A 5,959-nucleotide genomic window follows, 5' to 3' on the forward strand; every position below is an offset into this window, starting at 1 on the left:
ACACTGAAACGCCTCCAAACACAAACTGAAACGCCTCCAAACACACACTGAAACGCCTCCAAACACACACTGAAACGCCTCCTAACACACACTGAAACGCCTCCAAACAAACTGAAACGCCTCCTAACACACACTGAAACGCCTCCTAACACACACTGAAACGCCTCCTAACACACACTGAAACGCCTCCTAACACACACTGAAACGCCTCCAAACAAACTGAAACGCCTCCTAACACACACTGAAACGCCTCCTAACACAAACTGAAACGCCTCCTAACACACACTGAAACGCCTCCTAACACACACTGAAACGCCTCCTAACACACACTGAAACGCCTCCAAACACACACTGAAACGCCTCCTAACACAAACTGAAACGCCTCCTAACACACACTGAAACGCCTCCAAACACACACTGAAACGCCTCCTAACACACACTGAAACGCCTCCAAACACACACTGAAACGCCTCCAAACACACACTGAAACGCCTCCAAACACAAACTGAAACGCCTCCAAACACAAACTGAAACGCCTCCAAACACACACTGAAACGCCTCCTAACACAAACTGAAACGCCTCCAAACACACACTGAAACGCCTCCTAACACACACTGAAACGCCTCCAAACACACACTGAAACGCCTCCAAACACAAACTGAAACGCCTCCTAACACACACTGAAACGCCTCCTAACACACACTGAAACGCCTCCTAACACACACTGAAACGCCTCTTAACACAAACTGAAACGCCTCCAAACACACACTGAAACGCCTCCAAACACAAATTGAAACGCCTCCAAACACAAACTGAAACGCCTCCAAACACACACTGAAACGCCTCCTAACACACACTGAAACGCCTCCAAACACACACTGAAACGCCTCCAAACACAAACTGAAACGCCTCCTAACACACACTGAAACGCCTCCTAACACACACTGAAACGCCTCCTAACACACACTGAAACGCCTCTTAACACAAACTGAAACGCCTCCAAACACACACTGAAACGCCTCCAAACACAAATTGAAACGCCTCCAAACACAAACTGAAACGCCTCCAAACACACACTGAAACGCCTCCAAACACACACTGAAACGCCTCCAAACACGCACTGAAACGCCTCCTAACACACACTGAAACGCCTCCAAACACACACTGAAACGCCTCCAAACACAAATTGAAACGCCTCCAAACACAAACTGAAACGCCTCCAAACACACACTGAAACGCCTCCAAACACACACTGAAACGCCTCCAAACACACACTGAAACGCCTCCAAACACAAACTGAAACGCCTCCTAACACAAACTGAAACGCCTCCAAACACACACTGAAACGCCTCCAAACACACACTGAAACGCCTCCTAACACACACTGAAACGCCTCCAAACACACACTGAAACGCCTCCAAACACAAACTGAAACGCCTCCTAACACAAACTGAAACGCCTCCTAACACAAACTGAAACGCCTCCTAACACACACTGAAACGCCTCCAAACACAAACTGAAACGCCTCCAAACAGACACTGAAACGCCTCCAAACACACACTGAAACGCCTCCTAACACACACTGAAACGCCTCCAAACACACACTGAAACGCCTCCAAACACAAACTGAAACGCCTCCTAACACAAACTGAAATGCCTCCAAACACACACTGAAACGCCTCCAAACACACACTGAAACGCCTCCAAACACACACTGAAACGCCTCCTAACACACACTGAAACGCCTCCTAACACACACTGAAACGCCTCCTAACACACACTGAAACGCCTCCAAACACACACTGAAACGCCTCCAAACACACACTGAAACGCCTCCTAACACACACTGAAACGCCTCCTAACACACACTGAAACGCCTCCAAACACACACTGAAACGCCTCCAAACACACACTGAAACGCCTCCTAACACACACTGAAACGCCTCCTAACACACACTGAAACGCCTCCAAACACAAACTGAAACGCCTCCAAACAGACACTGAAACGCCTCCTAACACACACTGAATATTTACATACTCATATTTCAGGGTCATGATACCCTCACACTAATGAAATTCAATATTATCAATACAAATGAATTCAAAGGTTCTTAGTCTTCTTTGGTGTGCATTCCAAAAAGAGTATGATAGTAGCACAGGAAAGCTGTTTAAAAAAATAGATACTTGATATTTGTATATTAGGTGTTTCTGTCACTTTATCCACACACTTTAGAACAAGCCAGTGCCTGAAATTAACCCAAAACCTAAATATGAAAAGCAGAAAAACAAACTAACAAAACAAACACCTCCCTCAAAAAACACACACACACACACACACACGCACGCACGCACGCACGCACACACACGTCTATATTACTAACAGGGGACTATCGCTCTACACTGACCTGACCTGCATCTCTTTCAGATCTCTAACTATCCAAAGGGGGAGACAAGTTACATTATATATTGTTTATATGATATATATATATATATATATATATAAATTAGAATTTTTTGAGGAAAGACCATTTAAATCCGTTTTTCATACAATGGGGTAAAAAATACAGACGGCCCGGCGGCAACAGTACAAAAGCAGAGGCGAGAAGATCCTCTTATCATTCATAATATTATTTTTCTTATTTAACGCTCTCTCTTCGTAGATACTTTCTGTGCTTGGTTATGCAATCCCTTCTGGGATAAATTAAACAGAAATACCTCTTTAAAGTGTAACATTCTTTATTAGCATTACCTAGTTCCCTTCAACAGGTATCTTAAAGGATTCAAAGAGAGGGAGAAAGAGACTGGTATACAAAAATAATCTCAGTTTATTATCACAAATGGTAAGGTTAAAATGTTGAAGGTTGGCAAATAATACTATCCAGAGGCACACAAATGGCCAACAGCAAGGCCTCACTATCACAGAGAAACATCAGACACTGTTGAAGAATTTTCCCTTGATTCATGTCTAAGTATGATGCAATGAAAATGACAAGCATGAAAAAATAGGTCTGAAAAGGATGAGAGAATGGAAAAATACCCAGAAATGCATAAGAATTGCAAGGTGTCAAAATACTGTATGAAACAGGACACCATTATAAGGTTTTGAGATGTCTGACCAATAGAGCTAATTGTGTCAAGGTCACCAGGCGTGACAGAGGGGAAGAGATAGATTTGAGAGTATCCATTGGAGACTTGATGATATGAAAAAAGTATAAGACATGAACACTGGCCAATGTAACCTCAGATGTCCGGATGGCCAGCCGGCTTCTCCTTTATTGTTTGTACAATAAAGTTAATTCTTCTGACCTGGAACCTCGACTCTGAGAAACTTTTTTGAGACCTGAACCAAAAAGAACTATGAATTTGCCACAACAACACCTCAATCTCAGTTAGTACAGCACCCCCAATAGGAAAACTCTGTACACAGCAAGCTCAAAACTGAATAGTACATGTGAAACCACACCAAATTCTTGAAATTACAATAGGGGGAAAGTGGCAATTACACCCAGAAGCACTCAGTTTCTGCAACAAATCACAAACATACCATAAGCACACATAGCATGAAACCAACTGCACAAGTTTCTTTCTACATGTATTGTCCTTCCCTGGGTTACAAAATAGTGTTTCACAATGTCTAATATCCCACTTACAACATAACACACAGAATAAATATATAAAATCTATTTTTACCCACAGCAATAATTCAACACGTTTAAGCAGTGGAGAAACAAACAAATAGCACAGTACATCCCACATTAATGAATTAAATCATTACATAATTACATTAATGACCCTGGCGGTTAATGTAGGACACCACTGACATGTTGTCCGAACGGACTAAGACGTGGTGACCCTTCAAGTATGGGAGAAAAAACTCCAGTGCTAAAACTCCACCGCTCTCATCTCTAGACAGTTTATGTGTAGGCATTTCTCCAGGCCTGACCAAAGGCCGGAAGTTGGCCTGCCCTCGTACAGGGCACCCCAACCGAGGTTGGAAGCATCTGTCGAGACTACTTTTAGCTTTGAGATAGTCCCCATGTTGACGCCTGACTGGTACCAGTCGGGTGCCTTCCAAGGTTCCAGGGCTTCGATACAGCCCTGGGTTACCCTGAGACGAAAGTGACCCGAGGTCCACGCACCAGACGGGACTCGGGGCTTTAACCAGTGCTGGAGGGGGCGCATTTGTAGCAGACCCAGCTGAAGCACTGCTGAAGCCGAGGCCATGCGGCCCAGAATCCTCTGAAACATTTTGAGAGGAGTGACATTGCCAGCTTTGAATGACGCCGCTAGGCGCTGGATGGAGAGCGCGCGCTGTGACATAAGCCGCGCTTTCGCTGACACAGTCTCTATTTCTGTTCCCAGTAAAGAAATTTTCTGGCTGGGTAACAGCGAACTCTTGGTCAAATTGATTCTGAGACCCAGATTCTCTAAATGACTGAGTAGCAAAACTTTGTGAGTCACCAGTTCTGTCTCTGACTGAGCTAGAATTAGCCAGTCGTCTAAATAGTTCAGTATTCGCACTTCGCAGTATCCATGCACTTCGTGAACGTACGGGGTGCTAAAGACAGGCCGAACGGCAGGACCGTGTACTGATAAGCTCGACCCTCGAAAGGCGAATCTCAAGACGGGGCGCTATTCGTATCTGAAAATACGCGTCTTTCAGATCCACTGATATGAACCAGTCCCCCGGGCGAATTTGTGCGAGGATTTGTTTGGCCGTCAGCATTTTGAATGATCGCCTCATAAGCGCTTTGTTCAAATGTCTGAGGTCTAGGATGGGTCGGAGACCACCATCCTTCTTTGGAATGAGAAAATAACGACTGTAAAAACCCGACTCGCTCTGTGTTAGAGGAACGGTTCCTATAGTCCCTTTTCTCAGCAGTTTCGCTATCTTGGCGCAAAGTAGATGTGCTACTTCGCTTTTCACCGTAGTTTTGACCATGGCTCGAAAGCGCGGGGGTCTGCGAGCGAACTGCAGCGAGTAGCCTCGCTTTATTATGTTTAACACCCATTCTGACACACCCGGGATGATTTCCCATGCTTTTGTATGGTTATGGTTAAAATGGTGTCTGGGCTCGGATCGCTGTGTACTAGGGATCCGGTGACCTGATTGACTCGTGCTTGTGACACTGTACATACAGCGCTTATATGTGGAGGTGCGCATTGAGTTACAGGAGCCTGGTTTACACATGATACACTCGCCGCGAGAGCGGGGAAGTGTTTTATTAATGGGAGCCATAAGTGTGTGTGTGTGACACTGAACGGGCAGTGTTTATGAGTAGGGGTGAGCACAGAATAGTGGGCACAGTTCCTACATTTTAAACACAGTCGGCGTGAGGATAAAAGACGGACATTTAGCTCTTTTTGAGATTTCAGGAGGGCTTTGGAGGCTCAGGGTCTAGCACAATCCTGGGCCTTGGTCCCCGTGGGGGAGGCGGTCTGCGACGGCTCGATGAGCGCGAGCGATGGCGAGCTTCAGCAGGCGGATGGCGATGGAAAGCTGGCGGCGGAGGCGGCGGCGGCAGCCCTGAAGTCTGGGCAGGCGGCTGCTTCTTAGAGCGGCCTGACGCAGAACTCGAGCGCCTGGGCAGAAAGTGTCGCATAGCCTGTGACGCTTTCTGAGCTTCGGTGAAGCGCTCCGCGAAGCCCTTGACAGACGGGCCAAACAGACCGGATAGCCACAGATGGCGCTCCATGATGGTGAGAACAGCCATGCTTCTGCCGATAGCCTGAGCGGTGGTTTTTGCGCAGGTCTCTAAACGCCTCTGGGTCCGGGCCGACCTCGTCCATAGTACGGAGAAGGTTGGCCTGAAACACTTGAAGCACCGCCATCGTGTGGAGTGCTGATGCAGCTTGACCGGCGGCGGCGTAGGCACGACCGGTGAGAGCTGACGTAGTTCGATAGGCTTTTGAGGGGTGAGCGGCCTTAGACTGGCATCCAGCGGAGGGTGGACAAAG

The sequence above is a fragment of the Scardinius erythrophthalmus genome, assembly GCF_964197995.2.
Source record: "Scardinius erythrophthalmus genome assembly, chromosome: 13".
Lineage (NCBI taxonomy): Eukaryota > Metazoa > Chordata > Actinopteri > Cypriniformes > Leuciscidae > Scardinius > Scardinius erythrophthalmus.